Below are 20,422 nucleotides of genomic sequence, written 5' to 3'. Positions count from 1 at the left end.
ACCAGTAGGGTGCCAACCTCCGCTGACAGGAAGGCATACAGTTATAGGGGACAGATAGTGAGATACTCTAATGCACTTGTCACTTTATGTCTTGTCTTTTTTGCACTATTTTTGCACTTTTTCTCTTTGTTGCCTATTGAGCTTCCTATCTGGCAACCCCTATACACTCCTTTGCTGAATAATTGGTTGACCAAATGTGGCACATATTCAGGGCTATTTAGGAGTTTTAGGGTTCAGCCATTGTGGAACAGGGGCACCAATCTTGATTGTGTTTAGGGTACCAACCTCCGTTGTTAGGCAGCTTTCATATCAGTACCCCATAGTAGGGTGTAATAGGTGACACGGTTGCTTGTTGTTTATGTGGTTGTTTTGTCTACTATTTAGGCTTCATTAATGGTTGCTTTTATAAACATCTGTATCTAGAAGTTGTTGTAAGGGTCCTTGGTTTACTTAAGTACAGTCTATGTATAGGATGCAGTGATTACACATGTGTTTAATACATGCGGAATCACCGTGTGTAAAAAAAGGGGGCAGCGCTTTGGGTGGAGCTGCGTCCTCTCCACAGCATTTCCTTAATGTGGAAACATACCCTTACATTAGATGTTTTGTGTCTGAGAATCAGGATGAATGGGTTACCTACTTACCTCTAGCAGAATTTGTGGTAAATTATCGTTGTCGTGAGTCTACTCGTAAGTCCCCATTTTTCGAGGCACATGAGTTTCATCCTCAGTTCAGCTCATTAAATAGGAATTGTTCTTCTGGAATACCTGAAGAAGAACGGTTTTCGTCATCAATTACGTGTCTGTGGCAAGGGGTTTGAAGAAGATGGGGTTCAAATATAAGAGTGTGGCTGATCGGAGATGTTTGGTGCGTCTAGACCTGTGTGTTGGTGATGTGGTGTGGTTGTCAAGGTACACTAAGTTGAAGGTTCCCTCTTTGAAACTAGGTCATTGGTTCATCGGTCCTCTTAAGATTATGGCCATCATCAATCCCGTAGCATTCTCCCTTGCTTTGCCGCTCATTTTTAGGACCAATACTGTGTTTCACCGATCTCTACTTTAAAAATACATTGTGTCCTCTGTACTTTCACCGCTACCGCCATCTCCAGTCATTGTTACTGGAAATGTGGAATTTCAAATAGCCAAGATCATTGATTCTCGCTTAGTTTGCTGGTTGCTTCAGTATCTGGTACACTGGAAGGAATATGGTCCTCAAGAGAGGATGTGGGTATCAGCATCTGACAGGCTGATCCGGTCTTTTACTGTGGTGTAAAGAGGTGGCGGGGATGCTCATGTACCTTCTCTCTCCTTAATGCCGTTCACCTGTGTCACATGCGGCACTCTGTTTTATTACTATTGTAATGTGTGGTTTACTAAGGTTATTATACTGTAATGTGATATACTTGTTATTTATTGTGTGTAAGCTTAGGGAGAGTATAGGATAGCATAGAATAGATAAAAGTGTTAGATACAGGCAGCAAAGGAGTTAAACAGATGGGAGGAGTCACAGAGCAGAGTGGCACAGAGCAAGAGGGTTATAGGACAGAGACTGCCTGGTTCTGTCAGATGCCCGGGCAGCTTGCCCAAGGGCAGGATGTGTGAGCAGAGTATTACAGGCCATGGGGATAAAGCTGTTGTAGTAAGGGGCCCCGGGCTGAGAATCGCAGGCGGTCACCAGCTTAGACAGAACTGTTCCAAGGAAGGATCAGAAGATAATGGCTGGGTTTAGGAGGCAGCTGAGTGAGCGAACCCATTACCCTATAACTCGCAGCCGGACCAGGGAAATGGCAGGAAGCTGGTGGGCCTGGAGCACGAGTGGGACAGAGATTGTCAAGAAGAGGGACAGGGATTGTCCCATAGTGGGTCAGAGATTGACCAAAAGTGAAACAGAGGCTGCAAGGATATAGAAAGAGTTGACAGGAAGAACCGAGTTTGCCTGGATTGCAGGGAAAGATTAGAAGATGTCTCTATGCTTGAACTGTGCTGTCTGTGATATGAATATGCTGCTGTTCAGTAAATTTTAACTGTTGGAACAGAACTGCGGCTCTGTGGTGCTTCATGGGATTAGGACTCCAGTCAACACAGTGAGTACTCATCTCCTCATGTGCAAGGGGCTGAGGTGATCACTGATTGTTGCTAAGTGGACTCACCCACGGCTACCACCCCATGCCACCTTGTTACAGCGGCACACCCTGATATATCCGGTTCTGAGGCTTTGGAAGTCCCTCTGGGGTACTGTGACAGGTTTACGGTGACAGAGAGGAGCCAGAATACTGCAGCATCTGATTTCTCCTACTCCTGCACTGACTAGAATCACTTCACCTCCTTATTAATTGATGTAAATTTCTTTTAGCAGTGCAGGGGTTAATCTGCTCAGTTGAGAGCTCCTGGAACATTTATGCGCTCAGCTGTGCACTGTTAGCATCTAATATTTCCTATATAAACTGGGTCCAGGCTAGCACTCATTGTCAGATAGCTTTTGCTGCATGGTTGAAGGCTGTTGGTGGTTATTTGAGAAGGTGGTTGGTGGGTTTATCTGTGACTGTTGCTAGGTTTTGAATGTGTGATAATTCCCTTTCTTCTCCTATTTTGGTTAAATCCCATCCTCCACGCCCTGGTGCATTCCTCTGTTGTATGTGTGTATATTTGTATGTTTGATATTTTTCGTTTCCCCTGTTCCTCTTACCTTGTTAATCTGGATGGTGTATTACAGTACACTACTATTCCCCTCTTCCCTGGGTGGGGTAAGGGTACAGACTGAAGGTGGATTCAAGAGCTAACACAAGGTACGTGGCCCTGGCGTTTCCACCATCAGAAGTAATACGGGGAGCAGGGCAAGCTAGGGCACCCCTAGCATTGGGGACAGGGAAGGAGCCCCCGGTCAAGGAACACCTGACAACAGTCATGACACCTGTTTCTTTATTGATTTATTCAGATTTAAATGGACTTTGAGGAGCCTATAGATTGGAAACTCCTCAAAAGTGATGCCATTTTAAAAATCGCACCCCTCAAATACTTCAAAAGTGCGGTCAGGTATTTGAAAACAATAGGTCGTCATATTAAAATGTTTTATTTTTTTCATGAAAATATTGGTTTTAGCCCCAAATATTTCACTTTAGCAAGAGATAACACAAAAAAATGGACCCCACAGTGTAATAACCACTTTCTTCTCAGAGCTATGATAACTCATAAATAGTCAAAAAGTTCTGTTTGTGTATTCCTATGCGCATTGTAACATTCCACCATGTGAGTGGACGGGGATTACTCTCTTGGCAGGTCTTTGAGGTAAACACTGGCACGCTCAGGGTTAAAATTAAGCCATACAGTTTAATATTCAGACAATTCCAGCAGCCATTACACTGTCTGTTAAACCTTCAGCTTTAACACATGGATGCAGATAGTCTCTCACTGAAAATACTTCTCACTGACCCTGGTCAGTATAACACACGGTTGTCAAGACCGTTACCTGTTGGATCACCACACAGGTTCCTGGGTACCTCTTATCCACAGAGGCACCCTATAGCCACTTCTCACACAGTCTTTCACTGAACCTGGTCAGTATAACACACAATCAATCGGATCATCCACACAGGTTCACGGATAACTCTTGTCCTCAGAGATATCTGATAGATATCAGTTCACACACAGTCTCTTTCTGACCTCGGTCAGTATCACACTGTTACCTGTTGGCCACGCACGTTCCCAGATCCCTCTTACCGCAGAGGCATCCTGTACACATTTTTCTCTGACCCGGGTTAGTATCACACGGTTTTCAAGACCGTCAGCTCCTTTTGGCTCAGAGTAGCCGGCACGGCTTCCCCAGGCTATGCGACGTCCGAGCCTGGAACATGGGAGCTTTGTCTGGGCAGACAGTCTCCAATACACTCTCTCCCATGTGCAACACACCTGCCTTAGATAGCCTGTAACCACTCACAGTTACCTTTCACATGGCTGGTCACATGATCATGACCTCATCACAGGTCCTGCAGATTCACAACCACACACATATCTTCAGACAAAATGGGGTAAAGTGAGCCCCCTCACCACAGTGTGTGGTACATGGGTAGCCAGACCCTCCCAACTCTCAAAGCTACCCGTAGCCCAGACCCAAATGTGAACAACAACTACTTAAGAAAACACTCCGGACTACATCACAGGGAGCTGCCATCCCCGTGACACATACCTTCCATTAACCATGTGACCACCCGTCACACCACAGCATGTATAGGCAGAGACTTGTCTTTAAACTGAGGACTAAGAGCACTACACGTGTTCGAAACGCATCCAGTTATCTAGGACATTCCTTCCTCCAGTATACACTGGTTATCAAGCAGCTTATTACCTTTTAATTTGTTTCAATAAAGATTTTGGATTTTATCTCCGGAGCTGGATACCTTCTTTTTTCACAAGAGACTTGTCAGTCATTGTCAGCTGGCTGGGAGAAGCTGCCTGGGATCCATTTGCACGACTAGTGAACAGTGCCGCTCGCTCCCCAGCAGCGATTACAAGTATGTATTTCTCTGAAACAGCACAGCTTTACAGAGAGAAACCTGACTGGCTGGGATACTACATCCAGTGCTGATAAACGTTGCACAAACCATGAGCAACCTGTATGACCTGTCAGGCTCCCTTTAATAACTTTATAGCAATAATAAGGCAGCTCATGCCATGGTTACTGTATGGGGGCTTTTTATACTGACAGGGTAGCATTATAATAAGACGCAGGCTGTACGAATAATAAATCCTACCTCCCCATCTTCAGCCTCCCGAAACAGCACATATTACCTACAATGTAGTGCAGAACACTAAACAATGTAATAATAAGTATAATAATAATGCCCCCGCCCTGTCCTCCCTCCACCACCAGTTCAGTTCCCACACTAACCCCATCTTCTCACTCTTCACCCCACAATGACCATTACATACCTCAATTTAATTAACCTCAAATTCTGGTCATTCTCAGATGACGTTTGAAGGCAGGTAGTTTATAGATGGCACTGGCAATTTCTCATGCAAGTGCTGCAGGCTAACGAAGAGCATAAGATGAGGTCAGATAGGGTCAGGCAGTGTCTGAGGTAAATGTAATCTCATGGACTCAGGGGAGCTCCAGTGTGCATGAACCAGAGCACGCACAGAGCAGAGCTGACTGTAGCACTTACAGCCCAGCTGTCATGGTTAGGACATGGTTACTGTCCTGGTTTCTCAGGGTTAATTTTGCCAGCCTCTCTTTGGATCTGGGAGGGGTATTTATACTCACTCCAGACTAGGATTCCCTGTCAGCTATACTGTTATTCTGGCTGTGTGACTGACCCCCCTGGTGTGCTGGTAAACTGCATTGCTTGTTTGATTCCCGTGTATGACCCGGTCTGTCCCCTCACTCTGTTCTCTGTCTCACGTTTTGGTACTATTGTCTACTCTGGTTCTGACCTCCTTTTGTACTGACTATTGCCCGTTCTGGTTTTCTGATCTATTGCTACATCCTGACTATCCACTCTTGTTAACACTTTGGTACTGTCCTGCTATCTCGTGCTTTGACCCCGACTTGATCTGTCTATGCCCCTTGGTAACTTGTCCCATAGTTACCTTTCTAGGAGTTTCCCTGCAGCTCCTACCTCTGTGGAGCTTAGGCCACACCCCCAGAAGTCACAAGCTTCAGGTCCTGATAGTCTGAAGTACACATCGTCACCGCTGCTGCCCTGCTCCACAGGTATCTTTGAGCACTGTTTTTGTACTCAGGACACGCGCACTGGCTCAGTGAGCAAGTGCAGTGCGGTGTTTCTGACACCAGCCTATCAGAAACTTATCAGGTGAGCTCCAGCCCGCACACTACCCTGCCATGACCTGAGACTCTGCCACTGTGCCAGTCAGTGTGCAGAGTCTCAATCAGATAGGGGAGCAGGCAATTTGCTGTGCTCTCCCTCAGTACTGACTGATGACTGAACCGGCTGTGGCTCCGGGTGGGCCCCTTCATGTGATGAGACCCGGGGCGACTGCTACATCTGTAGCTCCGTTACTGTCTGCGTACAATAGTCTCTGAACACTGTCCAGTATATAAACCAGTGATGCTTTGTCCTCTTTGGAGTTCAATTAAACCTTAATATAACCTATTAAACTGGAAGCTAATCTACTGCTTTACAATGTCTTTTCTCCCTTATGTGCACATAGGAGATAAGGATTGCTAACCTCTAGCATCCACTGATAAATCTGGATCCCAGAGTAGTAGTAAATTGAAACTGAATGTTTATGTGAGGCATGATTTAACCTAAGAATCAATGTTAACGCCTCACTAAGCACTTCCATGTAATTGCCTGATTTGTTCCTCTTTCTATAACCTGATCTTCCAGTGTAAATCAGCTTGCAGTTTTTAGACTTACACTGATTCAAGCCTATCACAAAACCCCTAATCCTAATGTCTAATCAGATTTGTGAACACAAAGCCATATTACACAGAATATACACTCACTGGCCACTTTATTAGGTACACCATGCTAGTAACGGGTTGGACCCCCTTTTGCCTTCAGAACTGCCTCAATTCTTCGTGGCAGAGATTCAACAAGGTGCTGGAAGCATTCCTCAGAGATTTTGGACCATATTGACATGATGGCATCACACAGTTGGCGCAGATTTGTCGGCTGCACATCCCTGATGCGAATCTCCCGTTCCACCACATCCCAAAGATGCTCTATTGGATTGAGATCTGGTGACTGAGGAGGCCATTTGAGTACAGTAAACTCATTGTCATGTTCAAGAAACCAATCTGAGATGATTCGAGCTTTATGACATGGCGCATTATCCTGCTGAAAGTAGCCATCAGATGTTGGGTACATTGTGGTCATAAAGGGATGGACATGGTCAGCAACAATACTCAGGTAGGCTGTGGCGTTGCAACGATGCTCAATTGGTACCAAGGGGCCCAAAGAGTGCCCAGAAAAAATTCCCCACACCATGACACCACCACCACCAGCCTGAACCGTTGATACAAGGCAGGATGGATCCATGCTTTCATGTTGTTTACGCCAAATTCTGACCCTACCATCCGAATGTCGCAGCAGAAATCGAGACTCATCAGACCAGGCAACGTTTTTCCAATCTTCTACTGTCCAATTTCGATGAGCTTGTGCAAATTGTAGCCTCAGTTTCCTGTTCTTAGCTGAGAGGAGTGGTACCCAGTGTGGTCTTCTGCTGCTGTAGCCCATCTGCCTCAAAGTTCGACGCACTGTGCGTTCAGAGATGCTCTTCTGCCTACCTTGGTTGTAACGGGTGGCAATTTGAGTCACTGTTGCATTTCTATCAGCTCGAACCAGTCTGCCCATTCTCCTCTGACCTCTGGCATCAACATGGCATTTCCGGCCACAGAACTGCCGCTCACTGGATTTTTTTTCTTTTTCGGACCATTCTCTGTAAACCCTAGAGATGGTTGTGCGTGAAAATCCCAGTAGATCAGCAGTTTCTGAAATACTCAGACCAGCCCTTCTGGCACCAACAATCATGCCACGTTCAAAGGCACTCAAATCACCTTTCTTCCCCATACTGATGCTCGGTTTGAACTGCAGGAGATTGTCTTGACCATGTCTACATGCCTAAATGCACTGAGTTGCCGCCATGTGATTGGCTGATTAGAAATTAAGTCTTAACACACAGTTGGACAGGTGTACCTAATAAAGTGGCCAGTGAGTGTATATCACTTACAGTGTTCACCGCAAGAAAAGTACAATGTTACATGGCTATACATGTAATACATAGGTAGGATGCTCCATCTCTCTAAGGCTATGTGCTCATGTTGCGTATTTGATGTGTATTTGATGAGTTTTTTTCCGATTGTAAATGGTCCAAAACCACAATGGAATACTTATGCAATTTAATTAAATAACAATCCTGAAGTGTTGTGCGCATGATCAGTAAATTTCAGTCCGTATTTGCAGTGTGTTTTTTTCTGGAGCATGTCAATTCTTTTTGTGTTTTTGCCTGCGTTTTTGACCCATTGAATGGACAGGAAAAAAACGCATGCAAAAACACACCAAAAACGCATGTATTTTCCGTTGCATTTTTCTGCCAAGAAATGCAGAAACCTTACAAAAATTTTTGCAAGCAAATATGCAACGTGCGCACATGGCCTAAGCCTGTTTTTTTGTGTACGAGTGCTATCTGTGTTAAATGGTTTTCTCAGTCGGAACCTTGTCATACTCTTCACATTGACATCATATAACACAATTTAAGGTTTTAATACCAGACAGACAAATTAGGATGGTCCCAATAGGTACACCTTGTCGTGGTGGGATGCTTTTATGCATTTTTTTTAAACCAATAACTTTTTATTAAACTTTTCCAAAAAAAAGAAACAAGTAAAAGGCACTTAGGTTTAAAACATTTGTATATGACCCATTTACCTTAAAATTATATATAGGAGGGGGGAGGGGGGTAGTAGGTATAGAATGGGGAATGGGAAATTAAGAAATGGAAGCATAAATATGAGAATAACAATACAACCAATAAACAGAATGCCATAAGAGAAATTAGAGATCTAAGAACCCATACTTCATTTGAAAGCTCTAGAGTTGCAAAGACTAAATTCAGGGGATATTAGGTATATAGGCCCACTGCGAAGCACTCTGCAAGGCCCACCTTTCCTCTATATTGGTTCTATGTGACAGGTTTAAAGTGAGGATTGATTTGTATTGGTAATGTATATTCATTTTGTCTATCAAGGCAGCTAAGGTAGGTAGGTACCCTGGGAGTTTTCCAATAAAGTGCTAAGCATTGTCTGGCAGCAATAAGAACATGAGAAACACAGGTTCTTACAGGAAAAGGAAAGTCATCTATACCAATATTAAGGACTGCTAATTGGCCTGAGAGATTTATTCTAATAACCGTAAGAGAGTTATTGAGATCCTCCACCGCTCTCTAAAATACCTTAGGGCAGAACCACCACATATGCCCAATATCCCCCAATAGAAAACACCCCTTCCAACACATGGGGGAAGCTTGGGGGAAATAAGATGCAGTTCTCAAAGGGCACATATACCAATCTAACTGAATCTTTTTAATTTTCTCCACATGGTTAATACAGGAGGAGGACTTCAAAATCCATGTAGCTGACTCCCATCACTGTTCCCGTGAAGCATTAAATGCAAAGATCTTTTCCCACTTTAGCATATAGTGATGCTTTGAGTGGATATCTGTAGCGTGTGATAAAAGTTTGTATATGTAAGAAAGACCTTTGATTGGAGAATTTGAGGTGCTAAAGAGTCTGCCCCAGCCTACAGGATTCCTAGGGAGGTCATCCACCACGAACGACTGAGAAGTAAAAAAGTGTCTAATTTGTAAGTATTGATAAAAACAAGTCTTACTGAGGGCAAATTGTTCCTCCAAGGAATTGGAGGCTCTGAGACGGGAGGATTCAAACAAGAGATTCAGCGTAGAAATCCCAAATCTTCCCATTTCCCCAGGCACAAGTCCGGGATATGCGCTTCAATAGCTCGGATAGAGATATCAGGTAATAGAAAATTTAGGTAGTTAGGGTTAATATTCCTCCATAGTTTTACTAGGGTAGACATTGAATTTAAAGGTAAATTATAATCTACTTTCCCAAGCAATAGTGATTCAAATAACCAACGTGTGGAACCCCTAGGAGCATTTTGCAATTCGATCTGCATCCATTTCTGCGTCCGGTCTTCTTGTCACCAGCTTCCAATTGCATGTAGTATGGAGGCTTTGTAGTAATTAGCTACATTAGGGACCCCCATTAGGGACCCAAATTATAATGGTGGTACATTACATTACGTGCTAATCTGGGTTTCATTTTAGCCCAAATAAACTTACCCAGCAATGATTGTAATTTGAGAATTTCCTCGGAAGGAAAGGCTAAAGGAATGCACCTAAAAACATACATGATTTGGGGGAAAATCAGCATTTTCACAGTTTGAATTCTGGCCCACCAAGATAAAGGCAAAAGTGTCTGCCTATGCAAATCGGCTTTATACTCCTGACTTAACATTCTGTTGTACTAGTGTTTTAGTTTCGGTTAGTTTAATCCCCAAATACACCATATTATCTTCATTACAAATAAATGGAAATGTACGTTGAAGTTAAAATTGAAGGTCCTTTTCTATCCCTACTCCATGTACCGTGGTTTTTGTGGCATTCAATTTATAATACAACACCTTCGAGAAATCCAAGAGGGTCTTCATAATGGCCTCTAGAGAGGTCCTAACATTTTCACATGCGATAACAATGTCATCAGACCAACCTTATGGGACATAGTCTCTATCTGAATTCCATGAATATTTAGGTTGGATCTTATGGACGCCGCCGGGGTTCCGTCACCAGAGCAAATATTACTGGTGAAAGTGGGCACCCCTGACAAGTCCCGTTTGATATGGAGAACCTCCCAGTTGAGTGGATGAATGTCATCCGCTCAATGCTGACTTTTATTTCCCATTGACTTGCATTGGGGTTGGGTTTCGGACGAAACTCCGACTTTTTTTGCCCTAGTCGGACCCGTTTCATCCCACTCAAATTTTGTTTCATGAAACCCGATCCCACCAAAGTCGCTCAACTCTACCTCCCAGACTGAAAACCTGCCACATTAACTGATGCAAGCGGGTTTGAGTACAGGGAAAGGATTGCATCTTTAACTGGACCCATCAGACCAAATCTTTTTAAAACCTCCTCCAGGTAACCCCAGTGAACCCTGTCAAATGCCTTTTCAGCATCAAGTGACAGGAGAACACCCGGACTGCTTCTTTTTTCCAGTGTTTCCAGAATATTAATGATGCGTCGGACTCCATCTTTGGCCTGCTGTCCTGGAAAAAACCCAACCTGATCTGAATCGACCAAGTCAGGCAGATCTAGCATCAGTCTTTTAACAATAAATTTGGTGTATAGTTTTAAATCACAATTTAAAAGCGATATAGGACAGAAATTGCTAGGGGAAGTGAGGCTCTTTCCTGGTTTAGGAAGAGTTGTAATACTAGCTTCAAGGTTCTGGGGATCCATTACTCTGCCAATATATAAATGTTTTAAGTATAAATAGGCATAGGATAGATGCAAATTGATTAAAGTATAGATTGGACAAAACATCAGGGCCGGGAGCTGAATTCTTTTTAGACGTCGTGATTGCTTCCTTGATCTCCTGTAGGGAAAAGGGTGCATTGATAAGGTCAAGTTGGAATTGTGAGACTGTAGGGAGGTGTAATCTTTGAAGATAACTTCAAATTTCCTTCATTGAAGGATGAAAGACATCCGCATCCTCCCTTAAGTTATAAAGTTTACTATAATATTGCCTAAATTCATTAGCAATCTCAATTTTGGTGACATGTCCTAGACCCATCCTTTTTTTCCAAAAAGTCTATCCTACTTCTACACATCTTCTTTTCAACCCTTCTGGCAAGTAGTATCCCTACCCTTTCCCCCATTGCATGGTTTTTATGATTTGGATTTCTTTAAATTTTTCTCAGAAGTAAAAAGTAGAAAACCCCTAATTTGTTGCCTAGTGTGAATTATTTCTTGAGCCTTTTAACTTGAGGAGTGTTTTTAATTTATTGTTTCTAGATTATTTAACCCCTTTCTGCCATATGACGTATTATCCCATCCATGTGCCCTGGGACTTAATTCCCAGGGACGGGATAGTATGTCATAGCGATCAGCGGCGTCCACGTGGTGAGCGCCGCTGGTCGCAGGTGGGTGTCAGCTGATTATCACAGCTGACACCTGGCACTATGTGTCAGGGGTGGTCATGGACCACCCCCGACATGTTAACCCCCTGGCACACTGCGATCAAACACGTTTGCAGTGTACCGGGGGTTTAGGGAGGCATCGGGAGGGAGGGGCTCCCTCCATGCTTCCCTGAGACCCCCACAGCAGCGCAATGTGCAGTGCTGCTGCGGAGGTCTCCTTCCCTGCAGGTCCCCGAATTGCAGCAGGGACCTTCGGGGACCTGCAGGGAGCCAGCTTCCTCAGTGCCTGCAAAGCGCAGGCATGAGGAAGCCTTCTGCACTGCCTGTGACAGATCGCTGATCTGTCACTGCGATCTGTGATGTGAAAGATCAGCAATCTGTCACATGACAGTTATGTCCCCCCTGGGACATTATAATAAAGTTAAAAAAAAGTGCAAAAATCATTTATAAAAAAAATAGCTAAATAAAAAAAAAAATATTCCCTAAGAAATTCATTTTTTGGAAATAAAAAAAACAATAAAAGTACACATATTTGGTATTGCCGCGTCCATAATGACCCGCCCTATAAAACTGTCCCATTAGTTAACCCCTTTAGCGAACCCCTTAAAAAAATAAAAAACAAACCAAAAAATAAAGCTTTATCATCATACCGCTGAACAAAAAGTGCAATAACGTGCGATCAAAAAGACGCATATAAATAACCATGGTACCGCTGAAAACGTCATCTTGTCCCGTAAAAAAAGGGGCTACCATACAGCGTCATCAGTGAAAAAATAAAAAAGTTATAGCTCGCAGAAAAAGCGATGCAAAAATAATAATTTTTTTATATAAAATTGTTTTCATTGCATAAAAGCGCCAAAACATAAAAAAAGACATAAATGAGGTTTCGCTGTAACCATACTGACCTGAAGAATAAAACCATCTTATCAGTTTTACCGCACGCGGAACGGTATAAACACACACCCCAAAAGAAATTCTTGAAATGCTGGTTTTTGTTCATTCTGCGTCCCAAAAATCAGAATAAAAAGCAATCAAAAAAGTCACGTGCCCGAAAATGGTACCAATAAAAACATCAACTCGTCCCGCAAAAAACAAGACCTCACATGACTTGGTGGGTCAAAATATGGAAAAATTATAGCTCTCAAAATGTGGTGATGGCAAAAACTATTTTTACAATAAATAGTGTCTTTTATTGTGTGACAGCTGCCAAACATAAAAACCCGCTATAAATAGTAAATTAAACCCCCCGTTATCACCCCCTTAGTTAGGGAAAAATAATAAAATTAAAAAATGTTATTTATTTCCATTTTCCCATTAGGGTTAGGGCAACGGTTAGAGCTAGGGTTAGGGCTAGGGTTAGAGCTAGGGTTAGGGTTAGGGCTAGGGTTAGGGCTGAGATTAGGGTTAGGGGTGTGTTGGGGTTACGGCTGGAGTTAGAATTGGGGAGTTTCCACTGTTTGGGCACATCAGGTGCTCTCCAAACGCAACATGGCGTCTGATCTCAATTCCAGCCAATTCTGTGTTGAAAAAGTCAAATGGTGCTCCTTCCCTTCCAAGCTCAGCCATGTGCCCAAACAGTGTTTTACTCCACATATGGGGTATCAGCCTACTCAGGAAAATTTGAAAAACAACTTTTGGGGTCCAATTTCTCCTGTTACCCTTAGGAAAATAAAAAATTGGGGGCAAAAATATCATTTTTGTTGAAAAAAATGATTTTTTTTTATTTTCACGCCCGGGTGTTATAAACTTCTGTGAAGCACTGGGTGGTTCAAAGTGCTCACCACACATTTAGATAAGTTCCTTAGGGGGTCTAGTTTCCAAAATGTCACTTGTGGGGTTTTTTCACTGTTTAGGTACATCAGGGGCTCTCCAAAGGCAACATGACACCCGCAGACCATTCCATCAAAGTATGCATTTCAAAACGTCACTACTTCCATTCCAAGCCCTGACGTGTGCCCATACAGTAGTTTTCTCCCACATATGGGGTATCAGCATACTCAGGACAAATTGGACAACAACTTTTGGGGTCCAATTTCTCCTGTTACCATTGGGAAAATAAAAAAATTGGGGACTAAAAGATCATGTTTGTGGAAAAAATATGATTTTTTTATTTTCACGCCCGGGCGTTATAAACTTCTGTAAAGCCCTTGGGGGTTCAAAGTGCTCACCACACATCTAGATAAGTTTCTTGGGGGGTCTAGTTTCCAAAATGGTGTCATTTGTGGGGGGTTTCCACTGTTTTGGTACATCAGGGGCTTTCCAAACGCGACATGGTGTCCGATCTCAATTCCAGCCAAAAAAAGTCAAATGACGCTGCTTCCCTTCCGAGCTCTGCCATGTGCCCAAATAGTAGTTTACACCCACATATGGGGTATTGGCATACTCAGGACAAATTGCACATTAACTTTTAGGGTCCTGTTACCCTTGGGAAAACAAAAATTGGGGGTGAAAAGATCGATTTTTTGAAAAAAATATGATTTTTTAATTGTACGGCTGTACATTATAAACTTCTGTGAAGCCCTTGTGGGTTCAAAGTTCTCACCACATATCTAGATAAGTTCCTTGGGGGGGTCTAGTTTCCAAAATGGGGTTACTTGTGGGGGGTTTCCACTGTTTAGGTACGTCAGGGGCTCGCCAAACGTGACATGGCGTCCGATCTGAATCCCAGGCAATTTTGCATTTAAAAAGTCAAGCGGCGCTCCTTCTTTTCTGAGCTCTGCCATGCGCCGAAACAGTGGTTCCCCCCCACATATCAGGTATCAGCATACTCAGGACAAATTGCACAATAACTTTTGCAGTCCAATTTCTCCTGTTACTCTTGGTAAAATAAAAAAAATTGTAAAAAAAAAGTAATTTTTTTGTGAAAAAAAGTTAAATGTTCATTTTTTTTGAAACATTCAAAAAATTCCTGTGAAGCACCTGAAGGGTTAATAAACTTCTTGAATATGGTTTTGAGCACCTTGAGGGGTGCAGTTTTTAGAATGGTGTCACATTTGGGTATTTTCTATCATATAGACCCCTCAAAATGACTTCAAATGTGATGTGGTCCGTAAAAATAAAATGGTGTTGCAAAAATGAGAAATCACTGGTCAAGTTTTAACCCTTATAACTTCCTAACAAAAAAAATTTTGGTTCCAAAATTGTGCTGATGTAAAGTAAACATATGTGAAATGTTATTTATTAATTTTTTTGTGTGCCATATCTCTGATTTAAGGGCATAAAAATTCAAAGTTGGAAAATTGCGAAGTTTTCAAAATTTTCGCCAAATTTCTGTTTTTTTCACAAATAAACACAAGTTATTTGAATTAAATGTTTGCCACTAACAAGAAGTACAATATGTCATGAGAAAACATTGTCAGAATCAGTTATTACCTCATAAAGGGACAGTGGTCAGAATTGTAAAAATTGGCCTGGACATGAAAATGCAAACCACCCTTGAGGGTTAAGGGGTTAAGGTGTCTAATAGATCTCCTAATTTCTTTTCTCTATTTCTCTTTTCCACTTCTGCCACTTTTATAAAAATCCCTCTAACAAAGGCTTTATGAGCCTCCCAAATTATCTCGTCAGAGGTCGCCCCATTGTCATTGGTGGAGAAAAAGTCCTGGAGTTGTGTTGAAACCAAATCTACTGTTTCTTTTTTGGAAAGTAAATATTCGTTGAGTCTCTGTTTAAAATATCTTGGGACTAATTAGGCACCCACAATCTGTATAGAGATTGGGGCATGATCAGTCCAGGACACAATACCAATATCAGCAGATTTACACCTGAAAAGGAGGTTATCATCAACAAAAAATGATCAATGCTACTGTAAGAGTTGTGCCTGGGGGGAAAAGAAAGTATAATCTTTCTCCAAACCATGAGTGCATCTCCATACATCATGAAAACAAAATTCTTTAATAATTGATCCCATTTCCTTTTCTTTTCTTTTCAATGATGTTTTTATTGATTAATCAAAAGATGATAACGCCACATAGAAATAACCAATTTAAGGTAACATGGATTGTAATGGTGTAAAACATTTAGCAAATGCAAAATATTTTCATTTATGAAAGAGTAGAACTAACAATAGAGATGAGGGGGGAAGAGAGCTGTAAAGAAAATGGGGGAAAGAGAGAAGGAAAGAGAGAGGCGGGGGGAGGGAAAGTAGAAGAGAGATAGAGAGAGGGTAAGTGTTCCGAAACATCACAGACCAAGTTTCGAGTTAATCAAATATTCATACTTGTAGAGGCTTGAGGGTAGATCTATACTTTATCCAGGAGCACCAGTTCTCTTCAAAAGATAACTGTGAATGGTTCACTGAGGCAACAATCTCAGCCATACGATATAGTTGGTCAATTTTTGTCAGCGGTTGATGAAAAGTGGGTATCTGGGTTGTACCCCAGTAAGTCGGGATTAGGAGTTTGGCCGCAGCTATAATATTGTGGACTAAGGTGGGAGACTTCTTTTGTTTGAAGTATATAGGGAGGTTCAGCAGAGCCGTCTTGGGTGTCAGCGACACTGGGGACTCTGTGATGTCTCTGATGAATTTCTCTGTTGCTGCCCAAAAGGGTCGGAGGACAGGGTAAGTCCACCATATGTGAAGGTAGTCACCCCCCTCTTCCTCGCAATGCAAAAACCTAGCCCGAGCTCCCGACCACCAGTTACAAGTCTGTGCCGGTGCAATGTACCATCGTGTAACTATTTTAAAAGCGTTTTCTTGGGTTTTCACGCAGCTCATTGGACCGTGCAAAAGCGTATAGATATGGTCTATTTGTGATTGTGTGAATTTGTATCCTAGGTCTGTTTCCCAGAGGGCAATGTATGCTCTTTTCAGGGATAGGTCTTTAGATAAGAGTGTCTGGTAAATTGTAGAGAGGACCTTGGTTGGTCTTGATACTCTGGAGCAGAGAACTTCATATGGTGTAAGCTTGTGTGGATTATCCGGGCAATATTGTATACATTTCAATAGCTCTCTCAAAGAATTATGGTGGAGAAAAGTGAAGCGCGAGGGGGCCAAGAGATCACTCAATTCAGTCAGCGGAAGGAGTGCCCCATCCTCCATTTTCTGATCAATGGAGATTTGTCTCAATTTCTGGGCTAGGTCACCTCCTTCCCTTAATGCGTCTAGAGATGGAGACAAGGCGTCGGATAGTTTCAATAGTGGGGACGAGGGGGGTACCAGGAGGGTGTGGAAGCTCGACCAAACCCTGAGCGAAGCCTGAGAGAGGGGGTTGTTGGGGGGGAAGGGATTCCATCCCCTAGTATATGTCAACAGTAGAGACCTAAGGGGTATAGGAGATAGAATGCTTTCTATGTTGACCCAATGTTTGTCACTAGAATTCCTAATCAGGTCCACTGATCGAGAAAGCACCACTGCATAGTAATAGCTTTTGATGTCGGGGGCTCCCATTCCCCCTCTATGTTTTGGCAATGATAGTGTGCGTGAGTTAATAAGGGGTCTTGCGCCCCTCCAGATGTATTTGAAAAATAAAGAGTTCACTCTAGCAAGGAAATAGTTTGGTACATAGATGGGTAGAGTTGAGAATAGGTATGTGAATTTGGGAAGGATCAAGCTTTTTAGGAGATTCTTCCTTCCCATCCATGACAGAAAAGGGTCTCTCCACGATTTAATAATGGACTGAACCTCTACCATATTTTCTGGGGTTGTTCAAAAATCAAAAACCTCTGGCTTCAAGTCACACAGCACAATAACCTCATTGCTAACGGCTTCACAATTACACCTGAAAGAGCACTTCTTTCATTAGACATGGAACAATTTGATGATTCGGTAAGACACATTATCATACACATCCTCTTAGTGACCAAGACCATGTTAGCACAATGGTGGAAGAAAGCAGAGGTTCCCAAGTTTTCAGACATACTTGACAAGATAGGCCAACACAGCGATTTAGAACGCAGATTTGCGATTAACAACAATCACATTCACAAATACTCAAAAAAATGGAAGACCTGGAACAACAAATTTCATATCAAATAGACTTAACAAGAGGCACTATATTTTGAAGGTTAAACCTGGGCGCTTTAGTACTGGGATGCTGTATCTCCTTCCAAGAATGTTACCCCATAATAAGGATTGTCGATTTTTTTTTCTTTTATGTTGTTATTCGATATATGTTATTCTATGCCTATTTGTGGGTTCTCTAGTTTTTAAATTTTTTTTCCATACCTGTACAAGGTTGTTTATTCCCCACTCCCTTCCCTCCCTTCCTACCTTCCTTTCCCTACCCTGTTTACTTCTAAAAAAACAATAAAATTATTTGAAAATGAAATCACCAGACATCAACACAATTTCTATCCATTCTTCACGTGTTAACCTCTGCGACATGTCAATGGCTGTAAACAAAGAGAAACTTGTAAATAACTCTTGAAAGAATAAAGTTACGTTAAAACCAAAAAAAAAAAAAAATAATGGACTGCACCCTGTCCAGTAAGGGATAATAGTTAAGCTGAGAAAGTTCTTTATCAGATCTAGCTAATTTTATACCTAGGTTAGTAATATATCTACTAGGCCAGGCAAAAGGGTGGAGCTCCTTCAACTTATCCAGTGTGTGGGTGGGCACGTTTAGGTCTAGAGCTTCCAATTTTGACGCATTCACCTTAAAGTTTGTGAGGTTGTCATATTCCTCAAGAATTCCCAGTAAAGCAGGAAACCCTCGTAGCGTCATCAAAACCAACAAGTCGTCAGCAAAAGCCACAGACGTATGGTGATTATTACCAAATTTTGATGCCCTCAATCTCTTTACTTTGCTGGATTGCACACAACAGCGGCTCCATCGCTAGTATGAAAAGGATCAGAGAAAGAGGACATCCTTGTCTTGTTCCGTTTTGGATGGTTAATGCGTCTGTCAGGGAACCATTGACTCTAAGGCCTCTTTCACACATCAGGTTTTCGCCGTCAGGCGCGATCCGGCTCTTTTGACAAAAACCGGATCCGGCGAAATGCAATGCCGGATCCGGTTTCCCCCCCATTGACTTGCATTTGCGCCGGATCGCGCCGGATGGCCATGCGTTTCATCCGGTTTTCGCCGGATCCGGCAATGTGTCGCAATCCGGCGCCTGGAAAAAACGGCTACTGTAACGTTTTTTGTCTCCGGCCAAAAAGCCGGACACGCTGGATCCGGCGCGTCCGGCTTTTTCACACAATGAAAGACTATGAGCGCCGCAATGCGCCAGATCCGGTTTTTTGGGTCTGAGCATGCTCAGTAGCTCTGCCCACATCACACATATATAAAAGCATGACAGTGGGACCCTCAGCCACACCCAACATGCCACCAAAGACAGCAACCAGGCGCAGGAGAAGGCAGGAGACCACTGCAGGACCATCAGCACCACCACCACCCCAAATGGAGCAGCAAAGGGAACATGCTGAACAACGGGAGGGGAGTCCAGCAGCAGATGAGAGACGGTAATTATCAAATCCCCCATTCCTCAAAACTAGGGCCATGGAATATCAAGATATTCATTGGCCCTTTGTTTCTCTTTATTCAACAGCCGCCCAAGAGATGCAGCAGCAGCAGCACTGGCAGCAGCAACAGCAGCAGCACCACCCACAGCCATGGAGTCTGGCCTGCAACATGACAGCACATCTTCTTCTGGGAGCCCTCCCTCGCATCGTCAGCGTTTGACGGTAAGTTTTTATTTCCAAAATCCATCATCTCTGTAATATATGTCTATTCATTGCCTTTTATTTCAAAACAGGAATCACAAGCTGAAGAGGAGCTCTCAGAAGAAGAAGGAAGGGGTGGACAGACACCTGGAGTGGGCTCACAATTGGTAAGTTTTTTGCATCAAACGCAGAAACACAACATCACACTACACACAACACATAGAAAACAATGTATCGCAGACCTCACACAGCAAACAAATGCCAACATCAAAACACATACATTTTTTTCTTTTCTTCTCTAGTCTTCCCAATCTGGTGCTCGGCCAAAAGGTCCTCACAGTGCCTCCCAGGGTCGTCGGCGACAGCAACGCGGCAGTCACCAGCATGTAAGTATAATATTTAAGTTTCAAATTTTGGTACACTTTTTGTTTCATGTCTTAAAGTGTGGTGACTAATTTTGCTATTTTTCTCTTTTACTTTAACAGCCTTCACAGCGTGCTCCCGACTCAGACGGTGAGGATGGAGGAATTGATGTGGACCACCTCATCGATCTCGTCAGAGAAAGGGAGCCGCTATGGAATATGGCTGACCCCCGCCATGCTGACCTGATTGTTACCCGACGAATCTGGGAGGAAATCTGTTCGCTCCTTGTGGGCAGCTGGGAGGACCTCGATGCTCAGGCCCAGATTAAAGAGCGTAAGTATATACAGTACCGGTTGCTTGATGTAAACCAATGTTTCCCGAACTCCAGTCCTCGTGGTCCCCACGGATCATGTGTTCAGGATTTCTATTTACTATGGAAATCCTGAAAACATGACCCCTGGGGACCATGAGGACTGGAGTTTGGGAAACACTGATGTTGTATACTAACCACTTTGTCCTTTCTCGTTTCAGGGGACAGAATTGTGAAGCAGTGGCGGTCTGTGAGGGATTGTTTCAAGAAGGAGTTCAATAAAGAGATGCGGGCCCCGAGTGGATCTGGAGGACGCAGGAGCAAGTACAAGTACGCACGAGCCCTGTCGTTCCTCCGGGATACAATGGTCACCAGAAGGTAAATATTACACACCACATGTGAAAAAAAAAATGTTTAGATGTAACAATTTTTTTTCAGCCAGGGCCATGCCATGTCACTATTTTAATTG

At 43.0% G+C, this 20,422-nt stretch overlaps 1 long non-coding RNA gene across 2 annotated transcripts in view; it reads right to left on the bottom strand.

Annotated features, from left to right (window-relative positions):
- The window catches only part of LOC141089309 (uncharacterized), a 165,010-nt gene that overhangs the window by 58,875 nt on the left and 85,713 nt on the right, over nucleotides 1–20,422 (bottom strand). The window contains exon 3 of one of the 2 annotated variants that reach the window (XR_012232250.1): nucleotides 650–767. The exons of the other annotated variant lie outside the window; for it this stretch is intronic. This is a non-coding gene — a long non-coding RNA (uncharacterized lncRNA). Of the gene's footprint in view, nucleotides 1–649; nucleotides 768–20,422 lie in introns of those variants that run through there. 2 annotated transcript variants of the gene reach the window in all.

Source organism: Dendrobates tinctorius, unplaced genomic scaffold, assembly GCF_039654945.1.
Source record: "Dendrobates tinctorius isolate UK_male_01 unplaced genomic scaffold, ASM3965494v1 ptg000003l, whole genome shotgun sequence".
NCBI classification, from domain to species: Eukaryota; Metazoa; Chordata; class Amphibia; order Anura; family Dendrobatidae; genus Dendrobates; species Dendrobates tinctorius.
The sequence above is the reverse complement of the archived record's forward strand: the minus strand, read 5'-3'. Positions and strand labels throughout refer to the sequence as shown.